This window comes from Anastrepha obliqua, chromosome 2 (assembly GCF_027943255.1).
Source record: "Anastrepha obliqua isolate idAnaObli1 chromosome 2, idAnaObli1_1.0, whole genome shotgun sequence".
Taxonomy (NCBI): Eukaryota; Metazoa; Arthropoda; class Insecta; order Diptera; family Tephritidae; genus Anastrepha; species Anastrepha obliqua.
The window spans coordinates 8,286,151-8,309,982 of NC_072893.1; positions in this window are offsets into that span (position 1 = coordinate 8,286,151).

Consider the following 23,832-nt stretch of genomic DNA (forward strand, 5'->3'; position numbering starts at 1 on the left):
ACAATTGCCAATCTTTGTCACTCACTTGCGCACTTAGCTGTCAGATCAACTCAATTAAGTGAATTGCATATGTATGCGAATGTGTGTGTGTACTTGTTTGAAAAATAAATCCAGTAAAGTAAAATGGCGCTGAAATGAAATTGTTTTTAAACCAGCAATACGCGGCCTGTGTTTGCTGCAGTTCAAATTGCTGATTAATAGCGTTTTGCACTTGAAGTTTGCTCAACTTCTAATAAAAAGGTAAGCGCAGCGCAGCTATTCTTCACATAATTTGGGAACAAGTGGACTCAATCTAATATACAAAAATATCAAAACTTTACATTCAAGTTGCCTTGCCTCTATATGCGGGGTTGCCTGTTATATACTCGCAAACATCATTTGCAAATATCGTTCAAGTTGATTTGGCGAAATAAAACCGATATTAGGAGATTCAGAAGTCAGTTGTTGATTAAGGCTGACAAGCTCAGGTAGAATTAATATATGCATACCTTTCCTCTGCCAGCCAATTTGGATGCAATAAAGTCTAGGTATTCCCATTAGCTGGCAACCCATTAAAATACGTTAAATTCTTTTAGGGATCATACCAATTTGGAGGCTCCATTGTATACATTCTCGTCGTAACTCGAAACCAAAGGACAATCAAAGTCAATTTGATTTTATCTAAAGGTCAGTGCTTGTCATCATCTCCTAAAGCATAGTACTACGTTCGCGTTTCCGGTGAAACGCTGATGTGGCAGAGAAAGAAGAAGGCCTGCTTTACGTTGGAATTGACTTGGCTTCATTTGGTGTGTCCAACTGGCACCGGTTAGCACTAAGAAGAAACGACTGGCGCGCTTGGTTCAACTCGGCCAAAATCGCTTAAGCAGTTATCGCGCCAATCGAGAGGGAGGCAGATTCAAATATAAAACAAAATTATAGAATATCAAGGCATTACACTTTCCTCTTTCTTCCTGTACTCATTATCGTTTTATCTTACACTGTGTTTCCTATTATTAAAGTACTATTACCATTTTATGGTAATTTATATTTAAGCTAATTATTGTTAAAATGTAATCATTTGAGCATTTATTTAAGTTGAAGTATGGTACTTCGAAAAGACTATAGTCTCACTTCTTGCATACAATAATACGAATGTATACATATAATATATGTATACATATCGCATGGTCGCCGTAGCCGAAGGGGTTGGTGCCTGACTACCATTCGAAAGTGAAATTACAACCAGTGATTGTTCGTGAGATCGAGCACCTTAAAGTAAATGAAGGTACAATGGCAACTTCACGTGAAATGGTTCAAAAAGTGAAGAAAAGACTTGAGCAAAATCCCCGACGAAGAGCCAATCAAATGGCGAAAGAACTGAAAATATCTGACCGTTGCAGCCGCCGCATAATGAAAGATGATCTCAAAACAAGCCTTACAAGGTTCAAAAGGCGCGTGATCTCACACCAAAGCAGCAACAAGCCAGACTTGAGAGAGCGAAGAAGTTGCTTCGCTTGGCCAAAAGCGGTCAATATCCGAACTTTGTGTTTTCTGACTAGGAAATTTTTCAAATTGAGCAATTCGTAAACTCTCAAAACGATATGCTTCACGTGACCGCTCATTCGAGACCGCTGTAACTGCAGATGGGTGCTCTCCAATCGTTTTCATCGAGCCTTACGTCGAAGTATTCTTGAAGTTGCTTTGAAGCCGCGGGCAGACAAACATTTCGATGGCAGACCATGGACGTTTCAACAAGACTCGACACCTTCTCGCAAAAGCTCTCAAATTTACCAGGCGCGAATACGATGGATTATTCTCTTTGGGTAATTTAAGAGATTCTTTAGTCTCGATGCGTTGAAAAAAGCCAAAATACCTGCAAGTCACATTGGGGCGGTTTGCGATTCCTTTCTGGACCATCTCAAGGCAATAGGCAAGGCAAAAGGTGGTCATATCGAGCAAAAGTAAATTGATTCTTAATTTTGATTATTTTCACACACTTTTTACTTTGAATTGAATAAAAGTAATTTCCCAAACTAAGTTTATGGACTTTTTAATTTTTTACAATTCAAATGCCGGAACCTGTATAATATCCAGTTTTATGTACTTTATTGACTAAAATGAAATATTTATTTTTATTTTCGTTATTAATTTGAAGAAAATACATACGCATTTGCGTTTGAATCATATAATAGGCCTCTTTTCTTTAGCAATTGGCGAATAGATGGAGTAACTGGTATAATTGAACATATGGCAACGCTGTGATAGAGCGAACTAGTGAATTATACCAGTCTAATGAGGTATAAGTAGTATACTCCCTAGCAGTGAATCTGGCTCGATAACTTTGTTGTTACTTTCACAGGCAAATCTGTCGTGAAGTGAGCCGAGCAGAGAGACAGGGAGCAGAGAAGTGGTGAATAGAAAAGGTCTAATATCAATATTTTTTAATCAAATAAGAAATAATACTATAAGTAAATTAATTAAAAGGATCGAAAATCAGCTACCCTCGCTTTGAGCGGACACCTCGCTTCGGCAGAGGGAGGTTGGGGTTTCCACACATCTTCCACAAAAGCTTTAAAGATTGCATAACAAATGTTTACATATCCGGTTCAAATCACTTCACTGTCATCACTCCCACTTCCATTCTGCTGTTACTCCATAACTTACGACTCGCATTTTTTTCCGCAGAAGTACCAGCCGCATATGCAACGCGCACTCAATTTTCCAAACTCGGTTATTTTGTATGCCCGTGTGCGTGTGTATATATGTATGTGTGAAATTTTATGCTTTTAACTTTAATTCCATTAAGTTTTATGTGTCTTCATGTGAATTTTATTATGTAGCTGTCTGCCTGTCTTTCTCTTTCTGCCCTTCCCCTTCTCTCTTTCATGAAGCGTGTTGAGCTGCTATTGCAGCCATGTAAATTATTTTTCAGGCAACAAAAAAAAAGAAGAAAAAACAACTACAAATACTTTGCTTTTAGGGTTTTGTTCTGCGCCCTTGTTTTCCTTTTTGTTGTTTTCTTGTTGCTATTGTTGTTTTTTGATTGTGTTTTGTTTTGTTCGGACTTTCTCCTTGTCATTTTTCTCTACGGCTGCTTCCTGCTCACTTTATTTATACTCGATGCATCTGCTTTTTGCATTTACTTCAATTATGCGGCAGCATTTAGAAGCTTTCGAGCGTAAAATGCGCTTGAGATGTGAACTAAAAGTGTTTGTTCGCTTGAAATATATAGTATAATATTTGTTGTATATGTATTTGTACAAATATATGAAGATATGCTCCAGTCTTAGGATGGGAAACAAGTTTTAGTGTTGGTGATAGGAAAAATATTTCTATAGTAAATAAAGTAAGAAGAATTCTGCTATCGTAGACCGGGACTATTTATACTTTTTTCGTGTAGCTGCATTAATTTTTTGAGCTGAGCGCTTCTAAGTGAAAAACAGCAGTAAGCGAAAACACGAAAGCTGCCTTTTAGATGCAGCTGGGTGTATAAAACAGAGAAAAATTGACGTCATCCAAACTTAATTTTTGGAATAATATGGGAAAGTGGCTTTTTTCAAGACGTGTTGGTACATAGTCCACCAGTGCGGCAAGTTATGAAATGCCAGCCAGGATTTTATCGTGACCGTAGTCCGTGTTTAACCACTTACTTCAGTATTTAAGCGTTCAAGAAGGAATTTTAATGTAGCATATAATGCTTTTGCCCTTCTCAAGGGCACTGCACCATACTACAATACTACAATAGAGAATTGGCCTTACCACTGCCATGTAAGGTCTATATATGGTCCCTTTTGCTGAGATGACGTAACATATCTGATAAGATAAAATCTCGATGCATTGATTCAAAATAGAAACGCAATACGTTCTGTATTGGGGACGCTTGGGAACAGGGCCTGATGAACTTGTTCACGGATGGGTCGAAGTTGGAAGGAAAGGTTGGTGGAGGAGTCTTTTGCGAGGAGCTCTCCATCAGACTCAAGTTCAGGTTACCGGATCACATGCGTACTAACAGTCAGGAAAGTGAATATTTACTCCGACAGCTAAGCGGCAATAAGGGCCCGTGACGGTGCACTCGAAACTGGTCAGAGAATGCCTGACCTCACTTTCGACTGCGTCCTAATTCTTTGACATAAGCCTCATCTGGGTTCCTGGTTACAGAGACATTGCGGGAAACTGTGATGCGAATGAGCTGGCCAGACAAGGGACATGTGAGGTGGTTTCCATGCGAAAGGAGAGAATTGAGATCCCCCTGACTACATGCGGTCTGCTCCTGGAAAGATGGGCATCGCGCCAACTCAGCGAGCGTTGAGCAAGTACACAAACTTGTAAGGTCGCGAAATCCTTCTGGTCACGTGTGTACCCGGGGCGCTCGGGCGAACTTCTGAGGTCGACAAAATATCAGCTTCGAGAGGGTTTTCTCCCAGGTGACTATGCGCGAGGAATGCATGATGTGAGGCTTGGAATTACCTCAAGTCCCTTTTGTGATGGATGTATGAAGGATGAGGTGGAATCATCTCAGCACCTACTCCTTAGCTGCCCTGCTCTGGCGGGGCTAAGATCCAGGTATCTTGGCTCTTACTTATTTGCTGCGCCTGCTGATATAGCAGGCGTTGACATTAGAAATCTGATGAATTTCATCAGTAGCACAAAGCGGTTGACGCAAACGCAGCACAGTCATCGTTCGTAATCCATATACTCTAACCCACCCTCCTAGCCATCCCAGCCCCACCTCTCCCCGCCCTCTCCCCGCATCCCATCGGTCTTCCTCTCTCACCTCACCTCCTTCATAATGGTATCACAAAGCACGAATCCGTTTTTCCTCGTGCAAGTATGCTCATTCCCTTGGCAACCATACCCACCTAACCTAACCTACGTTCTGTAAAAAGTCAACGAATAAGATGGCTGGGGCACATGTACAGAAGGCCGTTCGATAAGCAAGTGGTTGGAGGGAGAGATCGAGGGAGACCAAACAGACGCTGGATTGATGAGGCCATAGCCGACTTGCAGAAAATAGGAATCGCAAACGAGAAAAGCGTAGCAGAGGATCAATCGGAGTGGAGAACCGTAGTTGTGGAAGCAATGTTCTGCACAAGACTGTAGTAGTGCTATTGAAGATGATGATGAGTGCCATGTATAGCCAATGTATTACTCTGGGCTCCAACCCCCATTTTTCTCCAATTAGCCTTCGGCAGGAGTACGATCGCTCGCATAGCTTTGCGTACTCCATCTGCGATTGTGAGACCCCAATTTAGGTTCCTATCCAGTACAAAGCCCAGATATTTAGCGCTTTCTATTTGAAATTTGAAGTTTAAAGGGTCGAGGCAAGAAGCACCGAGAAATTTGGTAACTTCTAAAACACTCAGACTAAAAGGCCCATTGTATTTAAAGCTCTGGAAAGTGCAAGGGTAGATAGTCAAGGAGGAAAGGAAAGAAGTAGCAAAAGGAAAAAGATACGATAGAACAGAGGAGTAGAAGTAGTTAGCCCTGTGAGAATTTTCCAAATTCCTTGATAAATCTGAAAAATGTCCTCGAGTTTGAGAGAACGAATTTTATTTGTTCTCATCACATCAGAACCCGAAATGCGTAACCTTGCTCTAGCAAATGCGGGACACTCACAGAGAAAATGCTCAGTGTTATTCATAATTCCAATGGTGGTCATGTGCTGACCCCATGTGTTGTGTCCTGTAATAATACCGACCATCAACCGAACGTCTTTTCTTCCAAGTTTTAGAAGAAAGTCCGACAGTTTTCTGTTCGGGCTTGTCACAAAATACTTTCAGTTCTGCAGTGTTCAAGACTGGACCATCTTATGTAAATTACTTACATAGTCGCCGATTCACTTTTTGATTCCTGCAGAACTGATTCCGTTGGCCGTATTGGCTATGGTCCCTGTGAGGGAACCGCTTATCTACAGTTGGCCAATTCATCGGAATTTTCGTTTCCTTGAACAACGCAGTGTCTCAAACCTCCCTGCATGCATTCTGGATTGTTCCATTGCTTACGAAATGGAAATCTGACATCAAATTTCCTTCCGAATGAAGCTATGGGTACCAGATTTAGGTGCCAAAAACAGTGGATACTGCTCAAATAGCATCTTAAACATTTCTCTGTGTCCCGAAGTTCCGTTTTCGTGCCACAAACCATATTTATGGAGTCTACACATTGCTTTTATTGCTTCCTGTTGTACCTTAAGATCCAAGGGCAGCAAATCAAGCATAGCATTTAGGGCATCGCCGGTGGCTGTACTCATGGCACCCGTAATGCATACACATACACTTCTGTGCAGCCTGTATAGTGTCCGGATTGTGGACTTAACTATGATCCGTCGCCACCAGACCATACAGGCGTAAGTCATGATTGGTCTGAAAAGTTTTGTGTACAGGGTTTGATTGAAAAGTAATGAGCCTTTCGCGTGGAGAGTCTGCCAAGCGATCAACCGAATCGGTTAGTGGGGGAAAATGATCGTTGGACCTTCCCCTTCCACTAGAAACCGGTCCCAGTTCGCTGGCAACAGCGGTGCAGTCAACAACGCTCCGCGCGTGAAAGCTATTTTAAAAGTGTGCTAGGATTTTGCAGTGGCGAAAATGCAGCGATCGTTGAAGCAACGTTTTTCGACTCTCGAGGCATCGTCCGCAAAGAGTTTGTACCTCTTGGAAGCACTGTAAATGCGGCATTTTACGAAGAAGTGCTCCTTCGGCTGAAAAACCGCGTCGCCCGGGTTCGGCCCGACCTCGTCAACAATTGGATCTTCATCACGACAATGCGCCGGCGCACACCGCCTTCCTCTGCACCTCTACATTGGCCAAGATGGGGGTTCCGGTGCTTCCCCACCCTCCCTACAGGCCAGACCTGTCCCCACCGGACTTCTTCTTGTTCCCGCGCCTGAAAAGAAAGCTGAAGGGGAGGCGTTTCGACTCCATCGAGGCGATCCAATAAGCTGTGACAGCCGAATTGAACGCGATTCTGGCGGATGAATTTAAAAAATGCTTCCTGCAGTGGAAGGACTACCAGCGGTGTACTGACGCTCAAGGGTCTTATTTTGAAGAATATTAGTTGTATAAGCCAAAAGGTTTAATAAAACTGCTTAAAAAAAATAAGGCTCTTTACTTTTCAATCAAACCCTGTATATCCATAGGACCACAGCAGGTTTCAGACACCAGGCTTTACGAAAGGCTCTGTGACATTGCTGTAAAATCCTCAATACACGATCCATCTTCAGCGAAACATGTTTTCCCAAGTCAGCTTCTTATCCAAGAGTACTGCCTCTGAATTTCGCTAGATTAGTATATGTCAAAACACTTCCTTGACAAATACACAGGTAGTCCCAGCCCTCATGGGACAAAAAAAAATGTCATTCAGATTTCTCAGCAAAACTTCAATATATCAAACATATCCTTCACAACGAGTATGAAACTTATTTGCTGATATTAAATCAAAATCAATAAAGGCATGCCATTCTTTCCAGTTCTGTAGTAAATCGTTTTCCAGTTGTCTCATTTTTAAACTAATTTAGTTTATAATTTAATCTTAAGCTCCAGCTTAATCTTTAAATCAAACATTTTTTCCACAACATAAAAATTATCATAAAATCGCATGAGATAAATATCAACGACGAGACGCTTAAACTTCCTTCCTTCAGTTACTTATTTCACTTAGTGCACTTCAACGCATTCATCATCATTTTCACAGAGAAGGCGTTTCTCAGATCTTCCACGACTGGTGAACTCAATAAAAACCGCTATAATCCAGCCTCCGTTAAATGAAAGAAAAGGGAAGTAATGAAACTATAAATGCCGCACAACCAGTTCTAGCCCAACCATTTTACAACTTTTAGCATCTGAAGTCATACTTGACGAAATGAGTGAGTGCTTCATAATCACAGATAGTGCGTGCATATGTGCATATGTATATGCATGCATATTACTCACACATATCTATTTATAGTAACAAAAGCGCATTCGTCGGCGCATAATACAGGTTGGCTAAAAATATCGTCCTAGTATTATTGAAGCTAGAGTGGGATGTGATTTGTGTGTGACATATCAGCTGTTAATGTGAGGAAAGTGACTTCAAAATCCACTTTGGATAAATATAAATAAATAAACGAAAAAGCTTATACTAAAGTAGCTGTCGCGCGGTATTGAATGACAAGATTCTGGACGTATTTTTGCTATAAAATTGTAATCATAAAAATCATCATAATCAAATAAAAGAGAGAAGATATAAAAGTGTTACCTATTCAAAACACCATAACTTTTTTATGTGAAATTAGTTTTTATTGATTTCAAAGACAAAATTGTTCAAAAATGATTACAACTTTAAAATATATTCAATTTAGCTCGATATGACCACCTTTTGCCTTGACAAATGGTCAAAAAATGAGTTGCATGCTGCACGAATGTGATCTTGAGGTATTTTGGCTCATTCTCGTATAATCGCTTTTTTCAGCGCATCCATACTGGCATATTTTTTAGTCCTCACTTTGCTCTCCAAAATGGACCAGATGGAATAGTCCATCGGGTTTGCGTCTGGCGAATTCGAAAGCCATTGTGTGGACAAAATGAAGTGTGCAACATGATTTTTTAACCATTCTTGGCTCACACGAGCTTTATGAGACGGTGCTGTGTCTTGTTGGAACGTCCATGGTCTACGACCGAAATGTTTGCGTGTCCACGGCTCTAAAGCAGCTTCTAAAACATTTTCCCGATAATAAGTCGCATTCTCTTTGGCACTAGGCTCGATAAAAACGATTGGAAAGCATCCATCAGCGGTCATTACTTGCGATGGGAAATTGCTTCGAGTGGCCATACGTAGGCTCAAATTCTCGTATTAGCGTTCGATCAAGTAAGCACGATCGTTTTGAGTGTTTATGAACCGCTCAATTGGGAAATTTTTTTCATCAGAAAACTCAATGTTAGGAAATTCGCCACGTTCGTGCAAGCGCAAAAACTCCTTTGCTCTTTCACACCGAACTTTTTTTGCTGAGGTGCAAGATCACGTGCTTTTTGGAACTTGTAAGCCTTGACCTTGAGCTCATTTTTCAATATCCGTCGAATGCTGTCTTACGATATTTTCAGTTCTTTGGCCATTTTTCTTTCACTTCGACGTGGATTTCATTCAAATCGAGCCTTCACTTTCCGAACCATTTCTGGCGTTGCTGCGGTTTTTTTTGGTCCACCTCCATAGCGTTTTGCAATGCTACCAGTATCATTGTAACATTTTATAGTGCGATACACAAGCATTTTATTCACTTTGAGGTGACTGAGCTCACGAACAATGGCTGGTTGTGATTTTCCAGCCAAATATAACGCAATCACACTATTACGTTTGAATTCCATCACAGAAAAAAATCAACAAAACTGAGACGCTAATGCTTTTGATGGCTTATAAACAATATATTGAACTGTCATTAGAACAATTTTGACGTTGATGTCATAAGCTATTTTACAGATACAAGCAGTGTGAAGTTGGTAACACTTCATATCATTCACCCTGTATATATTTTGTTATATACGAACGGCAAATATTTTTTATGAGGAGCCTTTTCATGGCAAAATTCGCTCGGAGGTTTGCCTTTGCCGGCCGAGGGGCGACCGCTGTTGGAAGAAACTTTTTCTTCAATTTGGTATTTCACCGAGATTGGAACATACGTTCTCTCTGTTAATTCCGAAAGGTAGTCACGCACCAAGCCATTCGGCTACGGCCGCCGAATTTTTTTTTTTGTTTTGTGGGATCTTCTTTAGCTGGTTGGCTATTCTCTACTTCCCGCAATCGTAATCTTTAAATTTTCATAAATTTTTACAAAAGTTTAGTGCACTTTAGAAAATTATTAAAACAAAATTCGTTTACATACAACAAAAAGTTATGCAACGCTTTTTTCCTCCACTCTGTATTTGACTATCTTTGCTTGTGTCAGCATCTCCAGCACAGCGGCAGCCAGCCAAGCGACCAGTTTTTTATCGTTCTCTCCGCTTTGCTTTCACACGTAAGTGCATCGGTTTGTGCATACTCGTACTTATTGAATAATTTCTCGCCACCGGATCGGTTTACATGAACTTGACACTTTAGCTTTATTCTCCTCCTCTCAGCACTCAGCATCAGTGGGATTCCCGCAAAGAACAACAACAAGAATATCTGCAATTTACAACAACTCATCCGGCATCATTGCATCATCATCATCATTTACAATGTAACCAGCTTTTTTTTATTGCTTTGGATGTCTGCACTACTTCCTGCTTGTTTTTTATCACACACACACATACATACATACCTGTCTCTGTACGGCTGTCGACAGCCGCATGAATGTTTCTCTTCATCTCTTGCTGATGACTGATCTTAAGCAAGAAAGAAGATCTGATGTGAATAGTCGTCGATAAGTGCCTGCATCTGAAGTCACGCAAGCGCCATTCGCAGTGGGTTCTTAACAGACAAAATTGTAATTCTATACACAGCACTTCAGCACTTTTGTGACCAAGAACGAGCTAATTAAGAGAGGTACGAACAACGGCATAATGAAAGTGTAGTAAAAGTTACCACTTTAAAAATACCATAAAAGCCAACAATAAAAAACTTTCATGATTGAAACATTGTAATTGCCTGTATCCAGCATGCAGAAAGTGACTGTGTGGCTGCACCGCTGCTTTTTGAGGAAAGAAACTTTTCGTTTCATTAAGGCCAAAAATTTGTTTAAGTGTTACTATCTGTAATTACACAAAGTAAGAACCAAAGAAACAAGAAGAAAGATGCTCACTGAATGAAAGGGTGAATAAGAATACGAATGCGGATACAAATCTATAAAAGACACACCAACTATAGTTTGGAAAAATTGTCCCACAATATCTGCAAATTTCATTATAACCAGTTTTTGATGAAAATATACAATCGCAAGCTGCCCGAATGTGATTTGCTGGTATTTTGGCCCACTCGCGCACAATCCCTTTTTTCAGCGCCTCGAGACTGGAAAATCTTTTAAATGACCCAAAGAAAATAATCCATTGGATTCCCGTCTGGTGAATTTGAGAGCCTTTGTGTGGACGTTATTTGTTCCAAGCGGTCATAGAAGGAATCTTGGGTTGCATCGTCCTTCTCTTCCGTCGGGGCGTGGGCGCAAATTAGCGAGATGTTAAAAAATCGCGCTTTGATGCGGATTATTGCGAGACGTTAGACCACCGGAGTGAACGACAGTACTTGGCGACGAAGTCTCTCTCCCACAACAAATTCGACACCGAATTTGCGCTCCTTTACATGGCAGCTGTAGTAGACGTCGCAAGGTTCTATGGTTTTCTTGCCTCTCTTGGATGGCAGTGATGTCAGCCTTTACTCTCACGAGGACATCAACCAGCCGGGCAGAGGCACCTTCCCCATTAAGGGACCGGACATTCCAGGTGCATTCCCTCAAATCGTATTCCTTATTTCGTTTGCAGGGGTCGTCATCAGTGTTGGAAGTTCTCATCCGAGGCTTTGTTGCTGCTTTCATTGGGGGGGGCTTTTTAAGTGGCGGGTCCCAAACCCAGCGCACAACCAGCTATCCTGGAATGCTTCGCTTTCTCACGTTAACTCTCTCCCAAACGGGTGTTCGGAAGCTACCCAGAGGATACGTGGACTAATCCCGGACGTTGTGAGCTGCTTGAACCATATGCAGAAGAATCGTCCTGGCCACTCCCAAGTGCATGGCGATCAGTAACTTTCCCCACTTGCGTGGACTTCTACACATGGAACAATCCTCCGCTGGATGCTATGGTCAGATATTTTCAGTTCTTTCGCCATTTCATTGGCTCTTCGTCGGTAATTTTGCTCAAATCGCTTCTTCACTTTTCCAACCGTTTCACGTGGCGTTGCTGTCTTTTGATGACCACCTCCACGAAGCTTCGCATAATGCAATCGCTTTATTAAGTTTAAAATCCATGACTGATTTTCTTTTTCGCGTTTACTCTCGGCAAAATGGTTCCGCGCGCTTGTAAACAATACTCTGCAATGCCATTTAGCCAACTAACAAACAGCTAATGCACGAGCATCAACTGCGCGAGCGGTCTGAAGTTAGTTACACTTCGAGTGTTGGACCCTTTAACTAAGCTACCATTGGTAGGTAGGTAAGTAGATTAGATGGTAAGAGTACCACGGGTACACTACAAGTAGCACTGGAGTGCCGTTTTGAAACCGTAATATAGACCACTACCTGCGAAAAATTACAAAAGTTAAAGGAAGAACCATGTGCAGCCATTCACTGCTGTTGAAGTAGTGGAGGAGAGTAAAGGGATCTATGCTGAAGAACTGCCTCAGGCTATCCCCGAAAAGTAAATAAAAAACCTCAAGTGCCTAGCTAAACAGTATCTTTCTCTGCAGGATCCCCACAGCTTCTGTAAGGGGGGTTGTACGGAAGTCCAAGCTTCTCTGCATGCGTTTCGATCACCCAATAATCGGTGAACACTGCAATGAGCTTGAAAATTTAATGGTGGGGGATCCCCAGCACTTTTAGCGCTCTGCTTCTGAAGTGCTGAGGCCGAAGTGGGAAAGCACGCGATGAAATAGAACTCCATCTGAGTTGCGCTTTTTTAAGAAAGAAATTGTGCAGTTTCCCTTTAACAAGTTCTGTCGACCCCTTCAAGGCACGCTGATCGGCATTTTCTTTTGCCTATATATTTCTACCCCCTGGAACCCAGCTTGCACGTTAGAAACGTTTAATCTCCTCATTGCAGGAGTTGATAAAAAGAGATGGGAAGGACTTTCATCGCAGCTTGCCTATCGGAAAATATATCTATGTCTCCCTCTCAACAGCGATCCCACGCCTTTTTGCATGCCTGCAGAATTGCGAAAACCTCTGCTAATTCCTATTTTTCGGCAGTTTAAAGGATACTGAAATATTGGCTGATCTAGAGGAAATCCGTGCTCCAACTCCAGATTCAATCATGAATCCATCGGTGAAAACAGAGGTACCTATGTCCGTGCAGTTAGCCCTAGTTAGCCCTAGCAAAAACTCTCAAAATCCAGTTTGCGGATGGAGAGATCTGTACGAAGTACAGAGAAGGAAGGTCAAATCTGCCTCAAAATGCTACTATGTCCTACAGGAGATGTCCTCTAGAGGCGAACCTCCTTCCACTTTCCTAATAGCGCCCAGAACAGCAACGGACTGAACATGAAGATCCACGAGAATTAAGTGCAGAATGATGTTAAGGGCGGCAATAGGGCATGTTCTACACACCCCAGTAATGCCAATACATTAAGTCTTGGGCACTCTTTCAAGTTTAGTGATAGTTTTTTTGCCATTTTTTGCCGACCGTAGATTTTCAGGGGCAGAAAGTTAGACTGGCCTTCTTAACTCCATTTTCGATGTGCAGCTTCCTACGCAACTTGAGGTCAAGTATTACTCTCTCTGTCTCTCTCTCTTATCTTCACAGTATGTGGGGGACCATAGCTTCATCAACAATCCTCCTCCAATTCAGTCTCTCTCTTACTTCATTTCTCCAAGTAGAACCGTTCGTCGCTTTAAAGTCTGCTTCGGTGTCATTAAGCCATCTCTTTCTTGGTCGGCCTCTCTTTCTGCCTCCAATTGGACGCAAGGTAAACACCCTTTTTTGGATTCTTTCGCTGGACATTCTTATGATGTCTAACTCGCTGAGCTTAAATAAAAATATTACACCAATTTGAAAAAATATTTCCACATCCATCTCGGCTTCTATCTATCGAATTTCCACTGCAGTTGATTGAAAGTAAATAAACATATTTGATTTCAGACTTTTATTCATGTATATGCTTATGTATGTACCAACATACTTATGTATGTATATGTATGCACATACAGTTGTTCGAAATATTGATAGAATGTCAAACATATTTTCAAACATTGCCTGTACAAAAATAGCTGGGGCTGTGGACAATATACTGCTACTGCGTACCGTTAGGTTTGTTCTTTTGTTTACGTGATTTCATTCAGATCTACGATCAGATTTGACCGCAGACGTACACAATGCCTCTATCGATCAACAGCAGTTTATTATCTATGGCAGTTTATCAAGTGGCGGAATAAAATAAGAGGCAATGACTTTGCAGTGAAAAGTATTGATTAATTTTCAACAAAGGTCAGCATATTATTTTTTCTCGTCTTTCAGCTTCTCATAAAAACAATATTCTTCTTTTAGATGAAGCATACATACATATACATACATACATACATATATGCATGCATATGTATGTATGTGCATATACGAGGTGTGTTCAAAAAGTATCGCGAATTTTGTGTTTTTCTTTGTCCCCTTCAAAGTAATCCCTATGAAATATTATGCACTTGTTCAGCTCCTTGGATGCTATCTTTATCTCGTCAATCGTAGCGTGGCGTCGCCCTTTCATGGGCCTCTTCACTTTCGGGAACAAGAAGAAGTGACAGGGGGCCTGATCTGGGGAATACGCTGGCTGTGGGTGTGACATCATTGATGTATTGTTTTTGACCAAAAAGTCGCGCACAACCAACGATGTGTGAGCAGGGGCAGGGGCATTATCGTGATGCAAGAACCAATTTTTGTTCTTCCACAAATCCGGGCTTTCTGGCGCATTGCCTAGCGCAAATTGCACATAACTTGCAGGTAATATTCCTTATTGACCGTTTTACCCTGTGGCAAGAACTCATGATGCACAACGCCCCTGCAACCGAAGAAAACGGTAAGCAAAAATTTACATTCGACCGAACTTGGCGCGCTTTTTTCGGTCTTGGTTCGTGCGGCAGCTTCCATTGAGATGATTGAGCTTTGGTTTCCACGTCATAACCATAAATCCATGATTCGTCACCAGTTATGACCCTCTGGAGCGAATTTGGGTCGTCGCGGACAGAGTCCAACATCTCATTACCAATGTTTATGCGATGCTGCTTTTGGTCGAAATTGAGCAGTTTTTGTACGAATTTTGCAGCGACCCGTCTCATGACCAAATCATTGAAAAAACTCGAATGGCACGAGCCAATCGATATGTCTAGGTCCTCAGCAACTTCTCTAACGGTGATTCGACGATTGGCCAATACCATTTTCTTCCCTGCATCAATTTTTTCGTCTGCGTTGTTGTTGAAGTGCTCGGGCGTCCGGCACGCTTTTCGTCGTTCACATCTTCTCGGCCTTCTGAGAGCATTTTGTACCACCGATAAACGTTGCTTTGGTCCTAAGCAGCTTCTCCGTATGACACAGTCAACATTCGAAATGCATCCGCTCACTTCATTTCGTTTTTCAACACAAAATTTGATACAGGTTGTTTGATCCATCTTTTTGAATAGGTAAGCATCGAAGACGAGCCGAAACACGTGCAAGCAAAGCAGCTGTCAACAATTAACTGAACATTCAAATTGACCGAACTCGTCGGCATGAGTAAGAGACATGAGTACCAACATATCGCGCAAAAAATCGAAATTGGAATATACGTAACCTGCGAAAATTCAAAATTCGCGATACTTTTTGAACACACCTCGTATATTTCAGAAGAAATTAAAAATTTGATAGGGAAGCTCTTGCGTGGCGTCGGGTCGATTGCTTTACTTACACAATTAGCATTGTTCGAGGAAAAATGGAAAAATTTTGAAAGAAATAATAAAAAAATTAATAGACTATATAACTGAGACCCGAACCACTTCGAACGACTGCCTTACCACTGGGAACCACAATTTATTCAGTGAGTGAAAATGAAAGCTTGAAAAATATTGAATATTCATGGAATATCACTTGCCAACTCGATAATGACGCCAATCATACCGCCAGAGCAATAAAAGTACGATTTAAAGAGGTCGCAGGACCTCAACTCCATAGTACAAATATGTTTTTGTAGGTTAGGTTAGATGATGCTACAGACCGACTTATGACAGTAGTCGCTCTGTAGCACCAAATCACTTAAACCTTAAAGGTCCGTTGTGATACCACCGTGCGACACGGGAACCTCATTTATTTTTTTGCGTGGAACCATTTTGTGGCTCTTATAAAGCACAGGACTGGTCTGATTCCCACGCTGGACAGTTCCGTAAGAGAACTGAAAAAGTATCTACCTAGAAAAACTGCTCTAATTTTAACTAAGGCTAGGCAATTGCAAAGGAAGTACTCAACTGTTTCTTCCTCTTCCCCATCTCTACCATATTCATGGGAGAAAACTCGTAGTATCAAGAAGTGCTTGTCAAATAGCCAATGGTCGGTTATACGAGCCACAACTTTCGAGATACCTTCTCTTGAGAGGCTAAGCAGGTTCTTCTTCTGCGGATTTTTGCCATTTAAGAGTGACACGCGCCCATTTTTTCAAGTCGGATATTACTTCCTTTGCCCATTCCAACGATTTGGTCTGTTAGCTGATCTGCTGCTACCTTTCCAAGTCTAAATAAGACCCTATTGGCCACCTTTTTGTCGTAATAGCTTTGTTTTGAAGGACACGCACGTTTAGCCAGTCCCCTGTCCGAGACTTGTAACCCGCCTAAAAATACTAGGCTCTTCTATCACAGCCTGCTGATTAAACCTGGAAGCAGGTGCCGACCCTGTCCCTTATAAGAGGTTGAGGTGACATGAGGATTGTTCGCCCTAAGCGGAGTTGCGCTCGAAACTCCTGCTAACGACCAATTGGAGACCGGTTTCCTAAGCCTCCTCGCCCACCGCTGCCTCCTGCAGTACTTGTACTGGAACCAGCTGTAGCTATATGTACCAATGTACGAGTATGTCTGCGCACCAACATTTGATCAATAATTTGAGTAACTGTACATAACGGGTGATCAATTAAGAGGAGTTTTTTTCATTTGCGTTTTTTTACAGATCGCGCGCGAGTTGTGGCAAACTGTCATCGTGGATTTGTTGAACAGCGTTTGGCATTTCATCATGGAAAGACTCACACCGCAACAACGTCTACAAATTGTTCAACTGTATTATGAAAATCAGCGTTCTGTGACAAGCCACTTGCCATACAGCTCGTGAAACAATGACTTTATTGAGAAGTCATTTCGGAGAGCAGCTGATTTCACGTTTAGGACCTGTGAGTTGGCCACCAAGTCACACCTTTGGACTTTTTTCTTTGGGGATTCGTGAAGTCCAAGGTCTATGCTGATAAACCAGCTACGATTGAAGCTCTGGAAGCCAACATTACGCGTGTTATTCACGACATACCAGTCGAAATGCTCGAACGAGTGATTGAAAATTGGACCTTCAGAATGGACCACCTTAAGCGTAGTTGCGGCCAACATTTGAATGAAGTCATATTCAAAAAGTAAATGTCAAAGAATGTCCTTTCAAATGATAAATAAAGGTTTTGAACATAATTTACATTTCTGTTTTTTTTTTAACTATTGAAAAAAGCACCTCATGATTGATCACCCGTTACATACATGTATATGTAAATATTTTCCTCGCGCAATTCCGTGTTACTATAAGCACTAATTAGAAGCGAATACAATCAATGGCAAACAGTCGACTAAACACGATTTGTAGCGGAGCAAAATGTTGTCATCATTCTCGAAGGTCTGAAGCTGCATCAAAATATAATAAATATCACACAGCGTAGAAAAAGCTTCATTAACAACAACATCAACAACAAAATCATGCAAGCCCACTAATTGTATTATCTACATCAAATAGTGGAGTTGGTTCTAATTAAAGTTTGACACTTTCAGAAGTGCAAGTCATACACATTTGTCTGTGTTTACATATTGACAAGCATAATATTGGTGCGCTGACATTAGTACGATGTAAGAAAAAATTAAGTGCATGCTTCAAGTTAATATAAAGGGTCTTTGAAAAGTGACGTCTGAATGTCAGTAGTGAATAATCTCTAAGCGATACCTTTTTTGATATCATCAATGCGTTAAAATTATTAAAACTTATTATGAAAATAGTCGATCTTTAAAAACAACATATCGCGAAATTTGTGATTTGTTTTTTGGAAATAATCGTACGAATGAGTCAACAATTCAGTCGACGTTTATTTATGTTTGTATTATTGTTGTTAAGTAATTAATTTTTATTGGTCAGGATTGTGTTAATTTTCCTTTTTAATAGAGATATTTTGGTTCAAGTAATCTTTATATTTTTTTGTAAGCATTTTTCACAGAAAGAATTTCCATTTGTCCCACTATGCAAAGTCACAATCGACATCTTCCGGCATTTCAATAGTCGCATTACACAGAATGTAGATTTCTGGGCTAAATATTTGGCATTTTCTTTAACTTTTGCGATTTTTTATGAATTTTTCGCAGAAAAAGTATGCATTTGTCCAACTGTGCAATGTTGCAATCGACAACTTCCGGCATTTCGAAAGTCGGATTACACGGAACGTAGATTTCTCGGCTGAATATTTTGTATTTCCTTTTACTTTTGTGATTTTTTATGAATTTCTCATACGAAAAGTTGCCGCAATCGACATCTTTCGGCATTTCGAAAGTCGTATTACACAAAAAGTAAATTTATCTGCTAAATATTTAGAATTTTCTTTTACTTTTGCGATGTTTTATGAATTTTTCGCGGAAAAAGTTGGTACTTGTCCCACTGTGCAATGTCGCACAGAATGTATTACACCGCACCTAGATTTCTGGACTAAATATTTTACATTTTTTTACTTTTGCGGTTGTTTCTGAATTTTTCCCAGAAAAAGTATGCATTTGTCCCACTATGCAATGTTGCAATCGACATCTTTCGGCATTTCAAAAGTCGTACGACACAGAATTTGAATTTCTGAGCTAAATATTTTGCATTGTCTTTTACTTTTGCGATTTTTTATGAAATTTTGACAGAAAAAATTGGCATTTGACCCACTGCACCAGCTTCCGGCATTTTGAAAGTCGTATTACACAGAAAGTAGATTTCTCGGCTGAATATTTTGTATTTTCTTTTACTTTTGCCATTTTTTTTTTAATTTTTCGCAGATGAAGTATTCATTTGCCCCACTGTGCAATGTTGCAATCGACATCTTTTGGCATTTCAAAAGTCGTACGACACAGAATTTGGATTTCTGAGCTAAATATTTTGCATTGTCTTTTACTTTTGCGATTTTTCATGAATTTTTTACAGAAAAAGTTGGTATAATATTTGGCCCATTGCACAATGTCGTAATCAACAGCTTCCGGCATTTCGAAAGTCGTATTACACAGAAAGTAGATTTCTCGGCTGAATATTTTGTATTTTCTTTTACTTTAGCGATTTTTTTTTTAATTTTTCGCTGAGAAAGTATTCATTTGTCCCACTGTGCAATGTTGCAATCGACATCTTTCGGCATTTCAAAAGCCGTACGACACAGAATTTGGATTTCTCAGCTAAATATTTTCCATTTTTTTTACTTTTGTGATTTTTTATGAACTTTTTACAGAAAAGTTGGCATTTTACCCACTGTACAATGTCACAATCCTGCATTTCAAAAGTCAAGTTTTTGCAATAATAATATTTAGCATTTTCTTTTACCTTAAACTGTTCCGTGTTTCATTATTTCCAATTTTCCCTGCAGGGTCATTACTATGCATGTGGATATTTACACTTACACACATACAATATTAAAAAAACAGGTGTTTAGTTTGAGTGTGCTTGTCAAAAATTACAATTTATAGTGTAAACCTTAGATTCTAGACAAATTATCATACAATAATTAGTTGCTTAAATATACTCCACATTCAAATTCAGATTACTTTTCATATTAAAAAACATTCTTTCCTGCAATACCTGGTCAACTCTTTGGAGGCCATTTATCTGCAGCTCTCATCATTAGACACCTTACTACCGGTATTTACTTCCGTTTGCTCTTTTTTTTTGTTTTAAGATACTTAACTCAGAACTATTTCTGAAATTATTGCATTTAAAGCAGCTGGGATTTTCAAGGCTTCCCCTGCGGAAAGGTTAGCTTTAAAGCGGCAGTTAAGATCATTAAACGTTTAATTAGAACTATTGTTCCATTATAAATACAAGTATGTATGTATGTGTACCAATTATTTATGTTATAACTACTTACTATTGGTATGCTGTGCATTTGGCCACTTAACTCTTAACCTTTGAATTATTTATTACTGGAATAAAAACAAAAAATAACGAGGAAAATGAAGTAAGTGTAATGGCAAATCAGTTAATCAGTTACGGCATACCTTCGCTAGAACTTCGAAGAATAATCGCCGTATGGTCAGTAAAGCTCTTAAGCAGATTTCTAACTACTTCAAAACTAGTTTGACAGCCCAAGTGGCATATTATTTATTCAGATTAATTACAATGAAAATTATAATTAATTAAGCACTAGCTGCCAGGGCTATCGGCTGTGACATATTAAATACTTTCACAACCATAAAGCAGACTGGCTTTAATCGGGGCGCCAGATCAAAAGAGAGCACCTGATTATGAGGTGTCAGACTTTTTAGCCAAAATGAGATCTGCCCGTAATTGACTCGCAAGAAGAAGTAATAGTATTCCTCTTACAGGTATACACCACTATTATTTAGAGGGAAATTTTAGTTATCTATAGACTTCGATTGGTCCCAAAATTTGTGTAGAATATAAGTTTTTAAAAGGGTTCCGGATCTGTATACCTAAGCAGGTGTGGTCGCGTAGGACCCGAAAATTGGAAAAAATAGTATAATATTGGTATCAATGGCAAAGTGCTTGAACTAGGTTTATATATATATATTCTTGAAATAAGTTTGCCACCTGTCTGAAAAGTCATAATTAGTTAAGAATTTAGGTTACAAGGTATATTACAATATTCGTATCAAATGAAAAGTATTTTGATCCCTATCAGAATATAAAAAATAAATAAAATGTATCATATATCTCAGTTATCATTACGATATTTGTATCTAAACAAGTGTACTCTAGTTTCAATTCAAATAGAATTATATCTGAATATATATATACCTATATATATACATATCTGAATGTATTAATAATATGAATGCCATCTATCAAAATATGTTTCTGGTAGTGTTTGCCACCTACTTGAAATAAATGAAATTTATTATGTATTGAAGTTATAAGTTAAGCATCAAGAAGTTGCGTTGCCAGCTATCCCAAATAGGAACTGATTAAAAACATTGATACTACAGTATTACTATCAAATTAAATATGCTATAATTGAGATGGAGGTATATTAAAAAAATTATAACTTAAATAAGTTTAATAAGTTAATATAGTAATGAAATATTGAAATCGGAAGAGTTCATTCGAAAATATTGCAAATTCATGTCAGATTCTAGGAACCACGAATATTCATGAAATATAAAAGATATATGTTTAAAATTTTTTTACATGAAAGTATGTACAAAACTACGAGTCGCAATTACTCAATAAACCGTGTATTCTTCATCGTTGTCGAGTATAGCCTGGCATCTTCTCGGCATGCTTTGAACCGGCTTTTCTGCGTAGCTCGTCGACAAATAGGACCAGATTTTGTGAACTTGACGCATGAGTTGCTTTAAATCATGGATTGGCCTTCCGGCAAGATGCGTTTTCATATTATAGTTCCCCACACATTTTCACTAGGGTTGGCGTCTGAGGACACGTTCGATGCTGTTGATACTCACATCTATTCCCCTTTTAGCATGAATTGTGCGTGTTTGACGTAGTCACAAAGAATGATCCCGTTAAAAAAGTTGGACGATCCCTTTATCCTGCTTTTTTGTCGTCACTCGCTTCAAGCCGCGCTCGAAAAAGTCATCAAGGTGTTTAAAAAAGCTTTTATTAGCAGTTTCTAATATAAACTACAATTTGTTAGGGCTCTCATCCTGCCCGTCTTACCGTATCGCTAGAAGCTTGCAAGATGACAACATCCGATGAAGCGACGCTTAGAGTGTTTGAGAGAAGAATTTTTGCGGAAGTTGTTGTGTCGAACGAAACGATGGAAAAATTGATTATTTAAAATCAGGAACCTCTGCTAAAGAGTATGAAAAGTGCCGAAGTGCGTACATTAGTACAAACTGCATCCAAGCAGCAAAACGGAAACAAGAAGAAGGAGAAAGTACACATAACTTCTCCATTAGTACCCCGTAAAAAACGAGGTGAAGTGTTTGATTTTAAGAATCAATGTTTATTTTGTAGCGAAGTTGCTGATGAGGCTGCAGAGAAGAAGAAAAGAGAAAAATACAGGCGAAAGATAAAAAATGGTGAATTGGTGAAAAGTCGTATAATTTTACAGTATGATTTGATATTTTCAAATAAAACATCATCATCATCGCCTCTTGAGAAACCTCGTCAAGATAATCAAGTTACAGAAGCTATGTTGGAGAAAATTTTTGATAATTATCCTCATTCCGAAACACATATTTTATTTCTGCACGCATTAAGTGGCTGTGACACAACTTCTGCGCGTTTTAAAAAGGGGAAAAAATCATTTTTAAAAGTTTTTGAGAAACTGACAAATTTGGATGAGCATTTGAGGAAGAAAATTGTTCGGCCCAGAGATTATTAGAGAATGGAACTCAAACTGTATTAGCAGTCTATAATGCTCCGAAATCTGTGAAAAGTCTCGATTATCTTCGTTATATGCATTACGTCAAGTCTACAAAACTTAATAAACCTGTCCAGCTTCCTATGTCTCTGAGTCTCACCGCGCTGCAAGTAGCTATTGTTTTAATGTGTAAATCTAATGGCAATAGATGTGTTAGTACATTGAGCGCTTCAGTAGGACTGGTGTTAAGCGCTCCTGTAGTTAAGATACACGCTGTTCTTTGTATCTTGTTCAGCTTAGTTTTGTTGTATTTCCTTTCTGTTGCAGACCACCAAACTAGTGCCGCATATGTTAGTATTGGCCTTACAATGGCTGTGTAGGACCAGTTGGATAATTTTGGTTGGATACCCCATTTTTTTCCCAACATTCTCTTACATGTGTAAAGTGCTATGTTCGCTTTCTTTACCCTGTACTCTACGTTGGACTTAGAGCTGAGTTTGGGGTCCAGGATAACCCCTAGGTATTTTGCTGTTTGGTTAGCGTGAGGCTGACGCCGTTTAGTTTTGGGAGATTAAAGTTTGGCACCTTGGTTTTCTTGGTGAATAGCATCAGTTCCGTTTTACTCGGGTTTACACTTAAACCACAGTCCGTGGCCCAATTGCTGAGTAATACCAGAGCTAATTCCATAATCTCACTGATTGTGGTTGGAAACATTCCTGAAACCATAAGCACTATGTCGTCCGCGTACGCCACTACTTGAATTCCCTTTCGGTTGAATTTGGTAAGGATGTTGTTAGCGACTAGTAACCACAGCAGAGGGGATAAGTCACCTCCCTGAGGGGTTCCCCTGTTGACAGAGCGTTTTATCGTGCTGCTGCCTACCTCACCGATGATTATTCTAGTTTTGAGCATATTCTCTATCCATTCGTTGAGACCCATGTCTATGCCTAACATGTTAAGATCCTCAATTGTAGATCTTGTGATTAATTCATAATTTATTTATTTTTTTCATAATGTAAGTTATTAATATTAATTAGGTTAAAATTCAAATATAATTCCTATATTTTCATTAACCATTCTGCAATTACATGGGCAAGGGGATAGGTTAGGAAAAAATCATAAAATATATTATGATAATTATAATTAATAAAAACTGGCAAATATTTATAATTATTTATTTATCGATAGTTCATCAACTATATATGGTGCGTTTTCGACCGGAGGCAACGGTTGATCTGAAGTGATCCGGTGACCGCGCCCTCTATCTCGAAAACGGTTCACCGTATACAAAATTTTGTTCAACAAAATTTGTAGAGAATTTCGTATTCTACAAATATGAAATGAAATATTTACAAAATAAGCGCAAAAACCCGGTTTTTGTGACCTTTGACCTTGAAATTTAATAGTAGGTTTTGAGACAACTTTTAGAGTATCAATGTACAAGTATCTACAGACTTACAGCTGGGTATCTCGAATACCGAGATTCTTACCTAATTTAAGCTT